This window comes from Schistocerca piceifrons, chromosome 5, assembly GCF_021461385.2.
Source record: "Schistocerca piceifrons isolate TAMUIC-IGC-003096 chromosome 5, iqSchPice1.1, whole genome shotgun sequence".
Lineage (NCBI taxonomy): Eukaryota > Metazoa > Arthropoda > Insecta > Orthoptera > Acrididae > Schistocerca > Schistocerca piceifrons.
The window spans coordinates 405,837,200-405,857,839 of NC_060142.1; the positions used below are offsets into that span (position 1 = coordinate 405,837,200).

The following is a 20,640-nucleotide window of genomic DNA, read 5'->3' on the forward strand; positions in this document are numbered from 1 at the left end:
GGGGGGGGGGGGGGGGGAGTTAAACGCAAAAACTATCTACTTCAATTTTGACTACAAGGTAAAGAAGTTTCATGATGATCTCTCCATTGGCAAAAGATTCTGGAATAGTCCCCAGTTCGGATCTCCGAGAGGAGACTGCCAAGGGGGAGGTCACCATGAGAAAAATATTGAATAATCAGTGGAACAATAACGCTCTACGAGTTGTGGGGCGTGAAATGTCAGAAACTTGAACATGGTAGGGAAACTAGAAAATCTGAAAGGGAAATGCAAAGGCTCAATCTACATATAGTAGGGGTCAGTGAAGTGCAATGGAAAGAAGAAAATGGTATTACGAGAGTAGGATTCGTTATAAACAGGAACGTAGAGCACAGAGTGTGTTACTGTGAGCAGTTGAGTGATACGGTTGTTCTTATCAGAATCAACAGCAAACCAACACCAGCAACGATAGTTCAGGTATATATGCCGATGTCGCAACATGCATATGAAGAGATAGAGAAAGTGTATGAGGATATTGAAAGGGCAATACAGTTTGTAAAGGGATATGGAAACCTAATTTTCGTGGTAGACTGGAATTCAGTTGCAGGGGAAGGAGTATAAGAGCAGGTTACATCTACATCTACATGATTACTCTGCAATTCACATTTAAGTGCTTGGCAGAGGGTTCATCGAACCACAATCATACTATCTCTCTACCATACCACTCCCGAACAGTGCACGGGAAAAACGAACACCTAAACCTTTCTGTTCGAGCTCTGATTTCTCTTATTTTATTTTGATGATCATTCCTACCTATGTAGGTTGGGCTCGACAAAATATTTTCGCATTCGGAAGAGAAAGTTGGTGACTGAAATTTTGTAAATAGATCTCGCCGCGACGAAAAACGTCTTTGCTTTAATGACTTCCATCCCAACTCGCGTATCATATCTGCCACACTCTCTCCCCTATTACGTGATAATACAAAACGAGCTGCCCTTTTCTGCACCCTTTCGATGTCCTCCGTCAATCTCAGCTAGTAAGGATCCCACACCGCACAGCAACATTCTAACAGAGGACGAACGAGTGTAGTGTAAGCTGTCTCTTCAGTGGGCTTGTTGCATCTTCTAAGTGTCCTGCCAATGAAACGCAACCTTTAGCTCGCCTTCCCCACAATACTATCTATGTTGTCTTTCCAACTGAAGTTCGTAATTTTAACACCCAGGTACTTAGTTGAATTGACAGCCTTGAGAATTGTACTATTTATCGAGTAATCGAATTCCAACTGATTTCTTTTGGAACTCACGTGGATCACCTCACACTTTTCGTTATTTATCGTCAACTGCCACCTGCCACACCATACAGCAATAAATTACAGCATCATCTGCAAAGAACCTAAGAGAACTGCTCAGATTGTCACCCAGGTCATTTATATAGATCAGGACAGCAGAGGTCCCAGGACACTTCCCTGGGGAACACCTGATATCACTTCAGTTTTACTCGATGATTTGCCATCTATTACTATGAACTGCGACCTTCCTGACAGGAAATCACGAATCCAGTCGCACAACTGAGACGATACCCCATAGGCCCGCAGCTAGATTAGAAGTCGCTTGTGAGGAACGGTGTCAAAAGCTTTCCGGAAATCTAGAAATACGCAATCAACTTGAGATCCCCTGTCGATAGTGGTCATTACTTCATGCGAATAAAGAGCTAGCCCGTTGCACAAGAATGATGTTTTCTGAAACCATGCTCATTACATATCAATAGATCGTTCCCTTCGAGGTGATTCATAATGTTTGAATACAGTATATGCTCCAAAACCCTACTGCAAACCGACGTCAATGATATAGGTCTGTAGTTCGATGGGTTACTCCTACTACCCTTCTTAAACACTGGTGCGACCTGCGCAATTTTCCAATCTGTAGGTACAGATCTATCGGTGAGCGAGCGGTTGTATATGAGTGCTAAGTAGGGAGCTATTGTATCAGCGTAATCTGAAAGGAACCTAATCGGTATACAACCTGGACCTGAAGACTTGCCCGTATCAAGCGATTTGAGTTGCTTCGTAACCCCTAAGGTATCTACTTCTAAGAAACTCATGCTAGCAGCTGTTCATGTTTCAAATTCTGGAATATTCCATTCGTCTTCCCTGGTGAAGGAATTTCGGAAAACTGCGTTCAATAACTCCGCTTTAGCGGCACAGTCGTCGGTAACAGTACCATCAGCACTGCGCAGCGAAGGTATTGACTGCGTATTGCTGCTTGTGTACTTTACATACGACCAGAATTTCTTCGGATTTTCTACCAAATTTTGAAACAATGTTTCTTTGTGGAACCTATTAAAGGCATCTCGCATTGAAGTCCGTGCCAAATTTCGCGCGTCTGTAAATTTTAGCCAATCTTCGGGATTTTGCGTTCTTCTGAACTTCGCATGCTTTTTCCGTTGCCTCTGCACCTCTTACCAATTTATGAAGTATGAATCTCTCAATTGCTGTTGCTACTATATCTTTGAATTTGCGCCACATCTCGTCTATATTTGCATAGTCAGTTCGGAAGGAATGGAGATTGTCTCTTAGGAATACTTCTAGTGACACTTTATCCGCTTTTTTAAATAAAATTGTTTTGCGTCTGTTTCTGGTGGATTTGGAAGAAACGGTATTGAGCCTAGCCACAACGACCTTTTGATCACTAATCCCTGCCTGTATCAGTCATGATGATCTCTATTAGCTCTGAATTGTTTGTGGCTAAGAGGTCAAGTGTGTTTTCGCAACCATTTACAATTCGTGTGGGTTCGTGGACTAACTGCTCGAAATAATTTTCGGAGAAAGCATTTAGGAGAATCTCGGAAGATGTTTTCTGCCTGCCACCTGTTTTGAAAAAGTATTTTTGCCAACATATCGAGGGAAGGTTGAAGTCCCCACCAACTATAACCGTATGAGTGGGGTATTTATTTGTTACGAGACTCAAATTTTCTCTGAACTGTTCAGCAAATATATCATCAGAGTCTGGGGGTCGGTAGAAGGAGTCAGTTATTAACTTAGTTCGGCTGTTAAGTATAACCTCCACCCATACCAATTTGCACGGAGTATCTACTTCGACTTCGCTACGAGATAAACCACTACTGACAGACACAAACACTCCACCACCAATCCTGCCTAATCTATCTTTCCTGAACACCGTCTGAGACTTCGTAAAAATTTCTACAGAACTTATTTCAGGCTTTAGCCAGCTTTCTGTACCTATAACGATTTCAGCTTCTGTGCTTTCTATTAGCGCTTGAAGCTCAGGGACTTTCCCAGCACAACAACAATTTACAACTACAATTCCGACTGTTCCCTGATCCAGGCACGTCCTGTATTTGCCATGCACCCTTTGAGATTGCAACCCATCCTGTACTTTTCCAAGGCCTTCCAACCTAAAACACCGCCCAGTCCACGCCACACAGCCTCTGTTACCCGTGTAGCCGCCAGCTGAGTGTAGTGAACTCTTGACCTATTCAGCGGAACCCGAAACCCCACCGCCCTATGGCGCAAGTCAAGGAATCTGCAGCCAACACAGTCGCAAAACCGTCTGAGCCTCTGATTCAGACCCTCCACCCGGCTCTGCACCAAAGGTCTGCAGTTGGTTCTGTCAATGATGCTGCAGGTGGTGAGCTCTGCCATCATCTCGTAAGCAAGACCGGCAGCCTTCACCAAATCAGATAGCCGCTGGAATCCAGAGAGAATTTCCTCAGATCCAAAGCGACACACGTCATTAGTGCCGACATGTGCCACCGCCTGCAGCTGGCTGCACCCTGTGCTCTTCATGGCATCCAGAAGGACCCTTTCCACATCAGGAATGACTCCACCCGGAATGCACACGAGGTGCACACTTGATTTCTTCCCCTCCTTAGCCGCCATATCCCTAAGGGGCCCCATTACGCGCCTAACATTGGAGCTCACAACTACCAATAAGCCTACCCTCTGCGACAGCCCAGACCTTGAATCATCCTCTGAAACAGGGCAGGCAGCTGCATCTGGCTCAGCCAGAGACAGTACCTGATACTGTTTGTCAGACGCACCAGGGAGGCTTTCTGCCATGCCTTGGAACGACCTCCCAATCAACCACAGGCGAGGGCTCAGCCCCACTGCGGGCAGCAACCGGGGCAACCACAGCGGCAGACCGATCTGGGGACAGACGGGACGAGGTTGAGATCCCTGTGATACCCAAGTCCGGCTTCCCACAGTGGTGCCCATTGGCAACAGCCTCAAGCTGCGTGACTGAAATCGGCGCCACCTGCAGCTGTGAGCGAAGGGATGCCAACTCAGCCCTCATCCGAACACAGCAACCATAGTCCCTGTCTATTCTAATCGATGTTGAACAACAGTTACTGAAACACGAGTCCGTGCCTAGATAACGCAAGGGAAACACGCAAAGAATGTATGAACTAACCTGTACAAATGCCTAACGACTGCACTACAATCTGCCTGAATTTACGGTTACAGTAACTAAAACTCGAAATTACACCTCCTATACGAAACTCACACGCAATTTAAGTAAGAATCTACGAAGTAAACACAGTGAAGAAGCTACATACCTACCTTTCTGCGCTGTCGATGTGCACCAACTGGGAGCTCAGGCCACACTCAAATACTATAATACGCCCGAAATTTATTAATTAAACAATGCAAGTACCCAAAAATACGCAAAAAAAATTAAGAATTAAGCTATGTACAAATAAGTAAGCTAGGAGTATACCCCTCTCTAATGACCTCGTTGTCGACGGGACGTTAAACTACACTAACCTAACCTAGGAGTATACGACTTGCTGCTGGCAGCTGCTTTTTCAGTGGCGGCAGGGAGCACACTGGCTGTGACTAACCGACACTGGCCGTTCAAAACAGAAGACAGACGACTACGCGAATTTACACTATTCAGGTACTTAAGCACGATGCTACAACTCTCATACTATAATACGCCCGAAATTTATGAATTAAACAATGCAAGTACCCAAAAACACGCAAAGAAATTAAGAATTAAACTACGTAACAAATAAGTAAGCTAGGAGCACAGAACACCAACATAGTAGAAGTGCAAAGACCACGTTATTATACGGCAACACAGAACGACACCAGCGCTACTTATGGCCTGGCTGTGAAATTCAATACGAAAAAATATGGCGCGAAAATCTCTTATTTTTATTTCTAAATACGCGAATTAGATGACAATATTTTTCATTTAATCTTTGAATGTGGGCCGCATAGTGCAGTAATAAAGGTTTTTGAGATCTTGCAAAGTAATATATAAAAGAAATCTCAATCAAAAACAAACATTAACTAGTCGTAGCTGCAGTTTACATTGTGAAAATTTTCGTAAATTACGACGTCACCTTTTGAGTGTTAAATTTTTTTGTAAAACTCAATATTGCGATTTTGGCCGTGTGGCCATTATCATGTGGAAATAAACGAGCTTTAGTACATGTCAGACTAAAAAATCATCTGACATTGCATGCATATATAAATGATTTTTACGTTTCCACATATCCTAAAACACATTATGTCCACTCGTATGATCGAAAGTGGAATAGTAGGTTACACAAATAAATAACTATTCATCTAAAGGATAACAAAGAGGTCATTTACAAAAAAAAATCTGTGCTACAAATCAAGGATGTACTGTAAAGTCTACAAAATCCGATTTATTATTTTTTCTGTTGGTTGTTATTTATGGATATTCAGTCATCCGAAATTGAACTTCTGCACAGTTCAAATAAATTTATGAAACACACAAAATACTACTTTACATCAACTGAAAAACAAATTGGGAGCAGAGCAGGTAGACACTCCATGAATGTAGCCAAAATGTTTTTGCCAATGAAACATACAAAGAAAATGAACTGCAACACACAACATTTTTTTTATTTTTTCCCCAACTAGGCTGTTATTTTGGCAACACCCATCATGTTTAAATAATGAAAGAAGACGCTGGTACAACATTTGTTTTAACATTTTTATTTATTTACTTCCTCTTTGAAAACTTTGTTTGGAACACTACTGAAAATTAACACAAATTCCCCTTGACAGCACTTTATTCATTATACTTTTGGAGTCCAATCATCACATCTAGAAAGTGTTAAGTTACGTTCCTGCTGAATTACCAGATTTTGTCAAAACAAATCAAAGGCATGATTTTTATACAAGAACATGTAATTCTCTGCTTTTAACACAACATTTGTATATGTATAGGGAGCTTACTCTCATTGTACACATAACAAACACTGAAATACAAAGTCTTTTAACATGATTTGAACTTCTTTTTAAGTTGTTGCATACACAATTTCCTCTTCTTTGTAAATTTCTTTTCTTTCACATACTTGTAGATTATAAATGGAATACTTGTCTTCAGAAGTCTCTCTTCAATGTCATGTTTATTACAAATTGTTGTATGAGACAGAACAAATGTTTTTTAAAAGTTATCATGTAGTCTTGTTGTGTGACCATGACTACTTAGATACTCATACAGCTGATCATGGAGTGCCCTTAGGAAAATCATGACTCTTTCACTTGCATATTTCAAATGAGAATGCTCCTGACTATTCTCTTTAAATGAGGTAAACAAATTATTTTCAGTCACAACAGAGGAGTAGAGACTGGTATTACATGTTTCACAATCATCTGGTACATCTATGGCTTTTAGTACATAGCCTGCTACATAGAATAAATTTGCTCAGGTGTATCAGTGTCATTCATCTCACATTCACTTAAACGTTCACTCCTACCACTAGCTGCCAAAAAGTGACACAAACTGCTCAAGGGAGTGTAATCATCATTTTAACAGTTACTTAAACTCATGGCTTTGAAAGGCAAAGTCATATGATTGACAACACAAGTCTTCAGAGCTTGTACAAACTGAAAACAAGTTGGGTTTGTATTAGCAATACCATGTTGTCTTATACAATAAAAGAAATTTTCTAAAGCATCTTGATTGAACGCCTTTAAATTTAAGTGCTTAAAGCCAACCACTTTCAAGGTCTTCCACAAGAAAATAATAGACTGTAATGTAATCTGCCAAACTTTTATGAAGCTAAACATATTAGTCTTGTTCCTTCCCGTTTTTAAATCTATTATTTGCCAGCTGCCTATTTCCCTCAATATGCTATACCACATTTCTAAATGTGGTGAATTTTCTGATAAAGCACACCTAAATTGTTTTCCATCCCTGGGATATTGCTCATTACTGTTGAGTGAATCAAAGAGATTATCTACCTTTTCCACAAACTCAGCTGTGTGTATAGCTTCAGATGGTAATGTGTGAGTAGAAACATATGTTTCAGTTGCAGCTGCAACAGTATGGCTCATTTGTGCAGCAGCAACTTTTACCTTAATTTTGACATGGGAATCAAAAAAGTTAAAGTGTTGTGCTTTTAATTTGGGTAGAGTTTTGAACCGTTTTTTTTATCCAAAAAGAACACTGTACTGATGTACTCAAACTTTGCTGCTTTGTGAGGTTCAAATTGAATTTTATTATCTATCAAAGCGTTTCTAGGGTTTTGAGCAGATGTGGTACATCATAAATGGTACCAATTGGTTGATTATTGACGACAAAATGAAATATACTGGGCTTCAACAACTTTGCTTCACACAGTTGCTTAAGGGCCTTTTGGTTTGTTGCATTCTGGTCACATACATAGTTCACTTATGATGTGAACAATGAGTGATTTCAAATGGGTGTAGTGGAAAGTGGTTGCGGTAAAGTAATATGCTACAACTTGTCTCCAAGTTCTGTGAATGCCTTTCAGCATAAAAACCAATGCTTGACTAGCAGCTACAGGTGAACGTCCTAAATGACCCAAGTCCTGATACCCATAGATTAGCTGTTTGTGTGCATCATAGTACATACCATCATCCAGAGACATTTCATCACAAAGTAGAGCATAATACTTGTCATTTTCATGCATATTACTTACTTCCCTTGCTAAAAAGTTTAATAAAGATGGATTAAGTCCTGTATCGAATAGTATGTGGGAAAGCACTCCCTTGAGCAGCCTGACAGATGGAAGGGAGAAGTATGTGGACAAATATCTGTACAACCGGGGACTACACTTATAAATAGATAAACAAATGCCTTATCTTGTATAGACCACTGTACTGCTGTGGACTGCATATTGGCATTTCTTAACTGACTATTAATAAATTCAACTCTTCTTCAATTAACTGAAATTTCCTGTCATCATACAACTCTTTTAGAATTTTCAATTTATTCCTCTCATTCTGTAGCTGTTTTTACAATTTACACACTCTGGAAACTGTAATTCTATGCAGTTTATACATTTTGTGTTTTCTTGGAGTTAAATCACGTTTAGAAACGCCAGATCCCATTACACCTGGACTACTTTCAACATCATAAACAGGTGAGGATATAAAGCTGTACTCACCATCATCTGTGCTCTGTAAAGGGGGACTGCTTCGTTGTATTACTGTAGATTTTGCATTGTGACCTGTCTTGTGCACACTTATATTTGCAACCGATGTGGTGAAACCGCCGCCGCCGCCACCACCACCACCACCACCAGTGTAACACAGATGGGTGGGGGGAGGGTGATACAACACCAATTCCATTTGCTTTGGTATATCACCAGGATTTAGCCTGTGTCTAGTAAAGTTCACAAAATCTGATTCATAAAAATGATCCTCACACACATAATAATAACTAACTACAGTTGACACCTTCATCTATATTACAGATCAATTTCCACTTCTTTAAAGTCTCACTTTTTGATGCAGCTGGAAATTTATAGAAATGTTTATTCTTGTGTTTGGAATTTGTTTTTACATAATAACTACTCCTGCATCCGGGAGACTTACACGAGTATTTCAATTTCAGTCTCAAACTGGATTCTTCTCTTCTTGTATGATCCATCCTCATGTGTCTGAAATGTTATTCAAACCAAAAATTAGGAACGAGAAAAAAGATCAGGTATGGTTTACATTGATTAATGTTAAAGAAAACTCAATGTAAAATTAATTTCCCTACCAAAAATCATATTAGCTTATGTCTAAATGCAGCTATCCTGTACTGAAGTATTGATAACTGTTATGATGGCTTGTAATCTGATGTGGTATTGCTACAAAATAGTGAAAAAACGAAACAAATTCTCATTTCTACTACGGATATGCACATCACTCTATATATAACTGCGTGAGCGTAGTTGAACTATATTCTATATTCAACACTACTTCGTTAAACAGTGCTATCAGGCAGTAGAAACACTGCTTATTGTACCATTCCAGTATATTTCAGCATCTAGATACCATGGTAGATACCAAATTCAACTGTACATTATCAGTAACAGTTACAGCTGTAAATCTGTATTACATTGTGTTGAGCATTAAAGTGCGAGAAGATTTCTACTGCATTGGATATTGCCACAATAATACGTGTAAATGTCCAACTGCTTGAAGGACCTGCTTTGTGTGACTTCCAAACAAATGTCTTATTATGTGAGAACACAACCTTTGTCGATACAACAGCAACAAACACTTTTTACCTGGATAGAGTGTTATGTACTGTACAGAATATTTACTGTCCAAAACGGGAAATAGAACACACTCGAGGCATTACGAATCAATTGTAACACGTCCAATATTTGGTGTGTAGTAAACGGCACAATAAATGGTACTTATTATGTCACTAAGAGTAGTTCGTGGCAAAAAGTTAGATGAATCAAAGCCAGAATTATATTCCATTACAGGATTCGGAAAGTTGAATACCAACTATGTGAAAATCTGCTAGCATGGGATTCTCTATGAAATACAAGGAAATATGAACAGAAATAAGAAATATACTTACCCTTTAAGTGAACTGAGCACTGGAAATTGTATTTCTTTGCAGCAACAAATATACAAGAGTCCACAGAACGTAATGTGATGATACAACCTCGTGTTCTATATGAAACAAAAGTAAAAAAGTAAATACTGAATCATGACTCCATCAAATATTACGAATGCATCCAAAAATTAGGCAGAATAATAGCAACATACTTACACTGCAATTTAAACAAAAAATCACCATCACGTTGCTACGATACCAAAACAATTATGGAAGCCTACGTCATCCAATAGGAACACGAGACTATAAATTGCTAAACTTGCAGTGCTCCAAGTGGCCTGGGACCAAACCAACGTCATGTTACCGGAAATCACTATATGAGTTTCACCCCCCTGGCTAGGAGTATAGGACTTGCTGCTGGCAGCTGCTTATCCAACGGCGGCAGGGAGCACACTGGCTGTGACCAACCGACACTGGCCGTTCAAAACAAAAACAGAAGACAGACGACTACGCGAATTTACACTATTCAGGTACTGAAGCGCGATGCTACAACTCTCAAATACTATAATACGCCCGAAATTTAAGAATTAAACAATGCAAGTACCCAAAAACACTCAAAGAAATTAAGAATTAAACTATGTAACAAAGAAGTAAGCTAGGAGTATAGGACTTGCTGCTGGCAGCTCCTTATCCAACGGCAGCAGGGAGCACACTAGCTGTGACCAACTGACACTGGCCGTTCAAAACAAAAACAGACGACAGACGAATACAGGAGAATATGGGCTTAGGACAAGGAATGGGAGAGGAGAAAGACTAATTGAGTTCTGTAACAAGTTTCAGTTAGTAATAGCGAATACACTGTTCAAGAATGACAAGAGGAGGAGGTATACTTGGAAGTAGGGAGGCTACAGGGGCATCAGCGCATTTTGTTAGTGCGGGTTGCCTACATCAGGGGCAGGTATGCACTCAGGCCCGAACCTATTGTTCTCCTTTGATTCACAGGTACTTATCCTGTTGTTCTCCTTTGATCGACAGGCACTTAACCTATTGTTCCCTCGCCCCACCCTCCTCACTGCTACAGGTACACTTTCAGGTCTGAGTTCATGGAATAGCTCCTGTCACTATTATCAATTTGATTGAGTACTTCATTAAACTGATCATTTGATTAACCTCTCAACCACTGATAAACCCCCTCCCCTCCCCCCCTCCCCTCTCCTCCCCAGAAAATGGCGGGAAGTTCAGATTCCATCAGAACAATGTAACACATCACAGCTACCTCTACTAACCTAAGTCATCCGACCGCCACCTCTTCCTAGGAATTGACAGGAAAAGGACTCGGCCTGTTTGCCATGAGGTCCAGAGTCCAACTGATCTAGTACATAGTACTGTCACCAGAGGGCCCTGTCGTCCCTTCCGTGATGTAATCCAAGATGGCGGTCTGGTGATGGACAGGAAGGATCTCATAACAGGAAATCCAAGGGTGTGTTGTTTATTTATGAAAAACTCAGTTTGTGGGGGTTGGATTTCTGTTGCTCATAATTCTCTGCTGTTTGGAAACATCTAGGTCTTGTAAGAAGTAATTACATGGAGTAAACATGCTGCGTAACCTAATGTTCAGCACTGTACTCTAGGCATCTTAACCTAATGTTTGCCCCTTTGTTGGTACTTTACCACGAGCCACCACCAGACGCAAGACAGCGCGAGCAATGGCTCTCACGCCGCAGCTTCCTACAGTGAGCAGGTGAAAGTTGGGTCTAGTTTCGGGTATACAGTTACAGTTATTCAAGTGTTATACTGACGTCACAGAACTTCAAGGCGCGCTCACACTGGTCCCATACATGAGACACCTCTGGGTAGCACGTGTGTTTACCATTGCTGACATGAATCATCCTCGCACAGGTCGCCAGCGCTGCACGCCAAGCACACACAGGTAGAATCATCATCCTAAGAAATCGGTCACATATTTTATACCTGTACTTACAACTAAATGTTACGATCACAGTCTCAGTTGAATGACATACGACAATGTGTGAAGTATCGGAAATACACCCTGATGAAGGCTGTGTCTCTGGAAATAGAAAAATCAGTACCATTCTTATGACTTGACATACTCTTCTCTTCGTTATCACAGTACTCTACCTCAAATCCATACCATCCTTACGAATGGACATAGTCATTTCCATTGCACATGTTGGAACACAAACACATACTTCATAAGCCTGATGCTCAAGGCGAGCCTATCATGCACCCCCTACTACTAAGCATAATACTTCGTCAATAACTGATCACTGGCAATATGAAAGAATACTGACCGAAAATCAACGTTGGATCGACATGTGTCATAAGTTTTTCTCGTGAGTGATACCACCGTGTCATAGACAGAGAGGTTTAATTATCTTACAAATCGCCAGATGTTAAAGAAAAACCGATCCTAACAACTACTGTATGTTACTGTCACAAGCAGCCTTGGTTTTACATGTGCACACAAGGATCTGTGTTAAAAGCTATATTGGCTTTATAAATCCACATACGGCGTTACCTGCGAACCACGTGGTTTTTCCAGACAAATACCGAGATGGTGATCGCCGAAGTGTATATTATCAGACCAGCATTCCAATTACACGTAGCCCACGATGCAACCTCGTCATAAAATCGTTGAATTTTGAAAGTGATTGGCTAAGGAACGTGGTATGAAACCACTATCTGCAACCCTCTCATGCCGCTGCCACTGGATATTTCTCCAGTATTTGTAACGTATTCTGTCTTGATACCATGTCAGAGGTTCTGTGATATATCCACTGAGTTATAGGTGATGACTGATTGAGAAGAATCACAAACAGTAGTAGATGCTGTGCTGATTGAGGTCATTAGAAATGTACACAAGCTTTTCAGATCTCTAGTGCTATGCTATCCACTAGAAATGATATCTATGATTTGGAATTAAGTCTTTCCATTCAACTGCATTCATGCATTGGATCCTGTGGAGAGAAGTCTTTTAATGATTACAGCCACAAGTGAATCATGTTTGTCGGCCAGTGTGGCCAAGTGGTTCTAGGCACTTCAGTCTGGTACCTCGCAACCGCTATGGCCGCAGGTTCGAATCCTGCCTCGGGAATTGGATGTGTGTGATGTCCTTAGGTTAGTTAGGTTTAACTAGTTCTAAGTCTAGAGGACTGATGACCACAGATGTTAAGTCTGCCGCCAGGGTGGCCGAGCAGTTCTAGGAGTTACAGTCTGGAACCACGCGACCGCTATGGTCGCAGGTTCGAATCCTGCCTCGGGCATGGATGTGTGTGCTGTCCTTAGGTTAGTTAGGATTAAGTAGTTCTAAGTTCTAGGGGACTGATGGCCTCAAAAGTTAGATCCCATAGTGCTCAGAGCCAACCTCGAAACAAGTCACCTTTCTCAAACCTATCTGCTAGAGTAAAATTCCCACCTCGTTTTAGGTAGCCCCTATGCATCCTGCAACTGCTCCCTCAGACTCTTCACTACCATCCCTGCAGCTTTGTGCACGCGGTCATTCCAATGCAAGTCGGGACTGAGTAGGATCTGGAGGAAAACTTTATCTACCACCTTCTGCAAACCGTGTAGAAACAGGCGAAGCTGAGTTACTGCAACAGAAATGTGTTTTGACCATTCAACGGAAATGAAGCCTGCTCCTGCAACACGAGGTAGTATGAAAGGCAGTACAGGGACTGGGGGAAGGATGTGGATTTTGCTACTGCACTGTGGTGCTTCTTCAAACTACAAGCAGGTACTATAGATCCACGTCCCTCAGAGCTCATTCACGTCTATCACCCCAACATTCTATCATCGTTATTCTATTCCACCCACCAGAGAAAAATTACGAACTATAAAAGCTCCACTAACTTCATCCAATAGAGAACTCGATAAGATTTCTGCCGCATCTCTCTCCTCCCATGTATCGAAAACAAATACCAAATGAGTGTCGGCATTGAGCACACGTGATGAACCTATTAAATATACAGGTATTGATCCACTGCGCAGAGCGGTATAAAGTCTCATCACCTGTACTGTAGGAGGATAACGGTATCCCACAGGCCATACTGTAAGTCGCAAGAGGTGCTCCCTGTGACCCTGCGTCGTTGTTTGAAACATTATTTCTGCTGTAGCATGCTTTGTACACTGCCATACATTTTGTTTTTCTACCATGACTTCGAGGTCTGTGTCAGGTTCTAAACTGACATTAACACATTCTGATCCATTGTCTCTCACAGAAAACTAGATGTCGCACGGTGTAAATCATTTTGTTACTCCGCCTAGCATAACATGCCACACGCTCTGGATGATTTTAAATAAAAGACAGTTACAACATAAGGGAACTGGAAAAGTTTGGCAGCATTGTGGAGAGTTTCCAAACTGCTGTCCGAAAGTGATTGCCGACCTCTACATTTAAACTCATCTGTCACAGTGACGGAATAGCTGATGGATCCGCATTCCATTTCAGCTGATTCCTCATATTTTGCAGTCAAGTACACGATCACTGTTTTGGTGCTATCTGTCCCCAGAAGATGTTATCCCTCCACCAAAACTCTTTCTCCAACTCAAACAAGCGATGTCAGTGAATCATTATGTGGTAACCAACAGCATACCAGTGGACATATGGGATGGAAAAGACACCCCCGATGTACTTAAGTAATAAGCATTACAGTTGATTGTGTGAAGAATTTTGCAGTAATTTCAACACCGACCAATGATGTGACAGCATGCTCCCCAATTTCAGTATCATAGCTGCACCACCCCTCCCCACCCCCCCACCCCCACTTCGCAAATATCATTGCGAATGTAGATAGATGACTGTGCAGTACGTCCACGCATTGTTAATTCTTGAACACATCCATCATCAAAGTATATCAGACAGTGCACTACGTATTTCTAACACTTTGAGCATAGTGCTTAATTTATGATCTATCTCTATGCTGATGAGCGTCACAGAGCATTCTCGCTGTCTTAGGGTAAGATTAGAGACTGAAAGACTCCCTCACACTGTCACTGATCAACCCACGCTGCAGCACTGTTACCAATTTAATCTACACTCGACCATAAGTATACCACCACATTCCACGTCTCCTGAATGAATGGAGCTTGTCAAGTGCTTTCCCATCCAAGTGCACAAGATTTCTTGAGATGCGTACATGTCGAGGAGGTTAGCACTCCTTATCGATGTTGAGTGGAAAGTGTTGTGATGTAATAGCAAACGGCGAAGAAGAACAAGAAATGGGTATTTTTATGCGCGATGGAGCTCCAGACGGATGGAGTTCGAAGCATTTTCACGTAAATCAACCAAACTATCAATTTTAAAGAATTATTCTAGAGTCTAGGATCAGTACCCGGAAGGTATTGGTAAGAGAGAACATAAACACATGCATTCCTAAGGCTACAACGTTCTGCACTTAAAGCAGGCTATAACGTTAGATCGCCTGCGTTCTGACCTATCAGTCATATGAAATGTAGTGCTGTTAATATTCCAATATAAGAAATATATTTCAAGCGCGTGACATACATCTTTCTTCCCAGTTTCTCTACGATAAACTAGTTATCGAACCGTAAAATGAGAAAACTATTCCTTAAAACACTGGCTCTACGTGATACAAGCACAATATAGCTTTCCAGAGATGTATAGTGTCCACTATTCACATCCAATCACGTTTCAGAAATTATAGTATGCCTGCATCAGCCCTATATAAAATTGTGGTTAGTAACGGGAAATATCTCTTACAAGGAACAGATAAATGCAAAGCAGCAGTGTCCGACATGTGAAAATTACAAGTCATTCCACCACTAACTCTGTAAACAGCACATCTGTCGTGCAAATGTATACACTGGGATTGCAGTGCCTCACAAGCACCTATCGCTAACTTAGTTAAGAAGTTAGTTACATCCAACATGCGATAGCTTGTTTAGAGGAATGTGTCACGTTTCATCACACATGAGGTGGAAGTCCTCTGATGACCGACAGGTTTAGCGTTAACGATCGCAAGTAAACAGTGCTTTAAATCACATACCGAACACGTGGCTGTATACAAGTTGAATGCAGGCTGTATCACGCAACTGATGCATCCTGACAGAACAGTGGAGAAACTGACCTACAGCGACTTCTCCCTCTCTAGAATGCATCATCAGTCTATCATTAAATTGTAAATCATTACAGCTCCATCTCAATCGATCATCCCATCTACTCTCTGTCATCCTTTAATGCAGATGCATGTAAGTTTAGAGGTGGATGGTTGTCTGTCTTCCTGCAATGCATAAAATACAGTAGTCAACTCGCATATATTACTGGTACCTCAATAGACACGCAGTATAATGCTGCCTCAACACAAAAAAATTACTGCTTCCCTGTTTCCCTTTGCTTCCATGTCGATGTTTTCTCGGATTCCTCCTGGTACCGCATACTTGTTCCCATGTACAAATTGCTCTGCGCCAACCAGAAGATATGCAAGTACTTCCTCAATTTCCCCACATTTTGGTGCATATTTGGTCAATTTATACCCATCCCCCCATTATTTTTCGCAATTTTCTTAGGTTAGTAGAAGTAGCCATGGTGTGTTGCATTTTCCTGATGGAATTTGAATTTCCCGCCATTTTTTGGGGGGAGGGAGGGGAGGAGGTTTGTCAGTGTGTGAGAGGTTAATTAAATGATCAATTTAATTAAGTACTCAATCAAATTGATAAGAGTGGGAGGAGCTATTCCAATAACTCAGACCTGAAAGTCTACGTAAATCAGTGAGGGTGAGGGGAGTTGGGGGGATGGGGAGGGGGCAGGGGAACAATAGGTTAAGTGCCTGTCAACCAAAAGGAGGGATCCTTTTAGCACAACAGTAGGTTAAGGACCTGTCAATCAAAGGAGGACAGTAGGTTTGCCCCTGAGTGTATACCTGCCCCTGATGTAGGCAACCCACACTAACAAATTGCGCTGATGCCCCTGTAGCCCCCCTACCCTTGGAAAAGGTCAGGTGATATGGGAAGATTTCAGTTAGATTACATCATGGTCAGACAGAGATTCCAAAATCAGATACCAAATTGTAAGGCGTACCCAGGAACAGACACAGACTCAGATCACAATATAGTAGTGATGAAGAGTAGGCTGAATTTTAAGACATTAGTCAGGAAGAATTAATACGCAAAGAAGTGGGATACGGAAGCACTAAGGAATGACGAGATATGGCTGAAGTTCTCAAAGGCCTTAGGTACAGCAATAAGGAATAGCTCGGTAGGCAGTACAGTTGAAGAAGAATGGGCATCTCTAAAAAGAGCCATCACAGACGTTGGGAAGGAAAACATAGGTACAAAGAAGGTAACTGCGAAGAAACCATGGCTAACAGAAGAAATACTTGAATTGATCGATGAAAGGGGAAGACAAAAGTATTCTGGGAAACTCAGGAATATAGAAATACAAGAGGCTGAGGAATAAAATAAATAGGAAGTGCAGGGAGGCTAAGACGAAATGGCTGCAGGAAAAATGTGAGGACATCGAAACAGGAATGATTGTTGGATGGACAAACTGACAATATAGCAAAGTGAAAATAATATTCGGTTACATTAAAAGCAAGGGTGATAACATTAAGAGTGTAACAGGAATTCCACTGTCAAATGCAGAGGACAAAATGGATAGGTGGAAATAATACCTTGAAAGCCTCTATGAGGGAAAAGATTTATCTGACGTGACAGAAGAAGAAACAGGAGTCGATTTAGAAGAGAGATACAGTATTACAATCAGAATTTAAAAGCGCTTTGAAGGACTTTAGATCAAATAAGGTAGAAGAGATAGATAACCTCATGCATCCAAGATGCTTACAAGAATAATATACAGAAGAATGGAAAAGAAAATTGAGAATGCGCTAAATGACGATCAGTTTGACTTTAGGAGAAGTAAAGGCACGAGAGAGGCAATTCTGACGTTGAGGTTAATAATGGAAACAAAACTAAAGAAAAATCAAGACACGTTCATAGGATGTGTCGATCTGGAAAAAGCGATCGACAATGTAAAATGTTGCAAGATGTTCGAAATTCTGGGAAAGGTAGGAGTAAGCTATAGGGAGAGACGGGTCATATACAATATTTACAACAGCCAAGGGGAAATAATAAGAGTGGACGACCAAGAACGAAGTGCTCATATTAAAAAGGGTGAAGACAAGGATGTAGCCTTTTGCCCCTACAGTTCAATCTGTACATAGAGGAAGCAATGATGGAAACAAAAGAAAGGTTCGGGGGTGGAATTAAAATTCAGGGTGAAAGGATATCAATGATACGATTCACTGATGACATTGCTATCCTGAGTGAATGCTGAACGGAATGAACAGTCTAATAAGTACACAGTACGGATTGAGAGTAAATCGAAGAAAGACGAAGGTAATGAGAAGTAGTATAAATGAGAACAGCGAGAAACTTAACATCAGGATTGTTGGACATGAAGTAGATGAAATTGAGGAATTCTGCTACCTAGGCAGTAAAATAACCAATGATGGACAGAGCAAGGAGGACATTCCTGGCCAAGAGAAGTCTACTAATATCAAATAGCGGCCTTAAATTGAGGAAGAAATTTCTGAGAATGAACATCTTGAGTACAGTGTTGTATGACAGTAAGACATGGACTGTGATAAAACCAGAACAGATGAGAATCAAAACATTTGAGATGTGGTGCCACAGATGAATGTTGAAAATTATATGGACTGATAAGGTTAGGAAAGAGGAGGTTCTGTGCAGAATTGGAGAGGAAAGGAATCTGTGGAAAGCACTGATAAGGAGAAGGGACGGGATGATAGGACATCTGTTAAGAGATGAGAGAATGACTTCCATGGTACTAGAGGGAACTGTAGAGGGCAAAAACTGTAGAGAAAGACAGAGATTGGAATACAACAAGCAAATAACTGAGGACATAGGTTGCAAGTACTACACTGAAATGAAGAGGTTAGCACAGGAGAGGATGCCCTTTAAAAAAAAAAAAAAAAAAAAAGAGAGAGAGAGAGAGAAAGTAAACTACTTCCGCTGACAGCAACAAATACGCCACCACCAACTGTATTTAATCTATCTTTCTGAACACTGCCAGACTGTTTGAAAAAATTTCGGCTGAACTTATTTCCGGCTTTAGCCAACTTTCTGTACCTATAACTGTTTTAGCTTCACTGCTTTCTATTAGGGCTTAGAGCTCTGGTTCTTTCCCAACACAGCTATGACGATTTACAACTACAATACCGATCGTTTCTGCAACTACCTTACTGTGTTTTACCTGTCCCCTTTTAGACAGACACTCTTTCTGTGGTTTCCTGAGACCCTCTAACCTAAAAAACCGTCCAGTTCCTTCCACACAGCCCCCGCTACCTGTGTAGCTGCGTCCTGTGTGTAGTAGACTCCTGACCTATTAAGTGGAAACTGGGAACTCACCACCCAATGGCGTTAGTCAAGGAATCTGCAGCCTACATGGTCACAGAACCGCCTGAACCTCTGATTCAGACGCTCCACTTGGCTCTGAACCGAAGGGCCACAGTCGGTTTTATCGATAATGCTGCAGATGGTGAGCTCCGCCTTAATCTCGCAAGTGAGACTGGCAGTCTTTACCATTTGCACTAGCTGCCCGAAACTAGAGAGAATTTCTTCCAATCCAAAGCATCACACGTCACTGGTACTGATATGACCCACCACCTGCAGTTGGTTGCACCCTGTACTCTTCATGGTATCCAGAAATACCCTATCCACATCTGGAATGACTCCCCTCGGTGTCCACATGCAGTGCACACTGGCTTCTTTCCCCTCCTTAGCAGCCATTTTCCTAAAGGGCCCCATTACACGTCTAACGTTGGCTTCCTCTGGAACAGGGCAGATGACTGCATCTGGCTCAGAGACTTTCTCAGCCACAGACAACGCCTGAAACCTGTTCGTCAAACGAACTGGGGAGGCCCTACGGTCAGCCCCTCGAAAAGTCTTTCACTGCCTGCCAGACAGAGCATCGAGTGACGTTATACTGAGTGCACTATCCGAAAATTACCTCGAGCAATTAAACAGAGAACCGACTTGTGGAGATAACATCTTGGACCTACTGATAACAAACAGACTCTGTAAGTGCAGAACAGGGAATCAGTGATCACAAGGCCGTTGCAGCATCCCTGAATATGGAAGTTAATAGGAATATAAAAAAAGGGAGGAAGGTTTATTTGTTTAGCCAGAGTAATAGAAGGCAGATTTCAGACTACCTAACAGATCAAAACGAAAATTTTTGTTCCGATATTGACAATGTTGAGTGTTTATGGAAAAAGTTCAAGGCAATCGTGAAATGCGTTTTAGACAGGTACGTGCCGAGTAAAACTGTGAGGGACGGTAAAAACCCACCGTGGTTCAACAACAAAGTTAGGAAACTACTGCAAAAGCAAAGAGAGCTTCACTCCAAGTGTAAAAGCAGCCAAAGCCTCTCAGACAAACAGAAGCTAAACCATGTCAAAGTTAGCGTAAGGAGGGCTATGCGTGAAGCGTTCAGTGAATTCGAAAGTAAAATTCTATGTACCGACTTGACAGAAAATCCCAGGAAGTTCTGGTCTTACGTTAAATCAGTAAGTGGCTCGAAATAGCATATCCAGACACTCCGGCATGATGATGGCATTGAAACAGAGGATGACACGCGTAAAGCTGAAATACTAAACACCTTTTTCCAAAGCTGTTTTACAGAGGAAGACCGCACTACAGTTCCTTCTCTAAATCCTCGCACAAACGAAAAAATGGCTGACATCGAAATAAGTATCCAAGGAATAGAAAAGCAACTGGAATCACTCAACAGAGGAAAGTCCACTGGACCTGAAGGGATACCAATTCGATTCTACACAGAGTACGCGAAAGAACTTGCCCC

At 41.5% G+C, this 20,640-nt stretch overlaps 1 long non-coding RNA gene across 1 annotated transcript; it reads right to left on the reverse strand.

The window, feature by feature from the left end:
* Positions 1–8,767: 8,767 nt before the first annotated feature.
* Positions 8,768–10,054, reverse strand: LOC124797836. Its single transcript, XR_007016885.1, has 3 exons — positions 9,999–10,054; positions 9,804–9,898; positions 8,768–8,883 (listed from the first exon to the last, which is right to left on the reverse strand). It is a non-coding gene; the product is annotated as an uncharacterized LOC124797836 (long non-coding RNA).
* Positions 10,055–20,640: the final 10,586 nt, after the last annotated feature.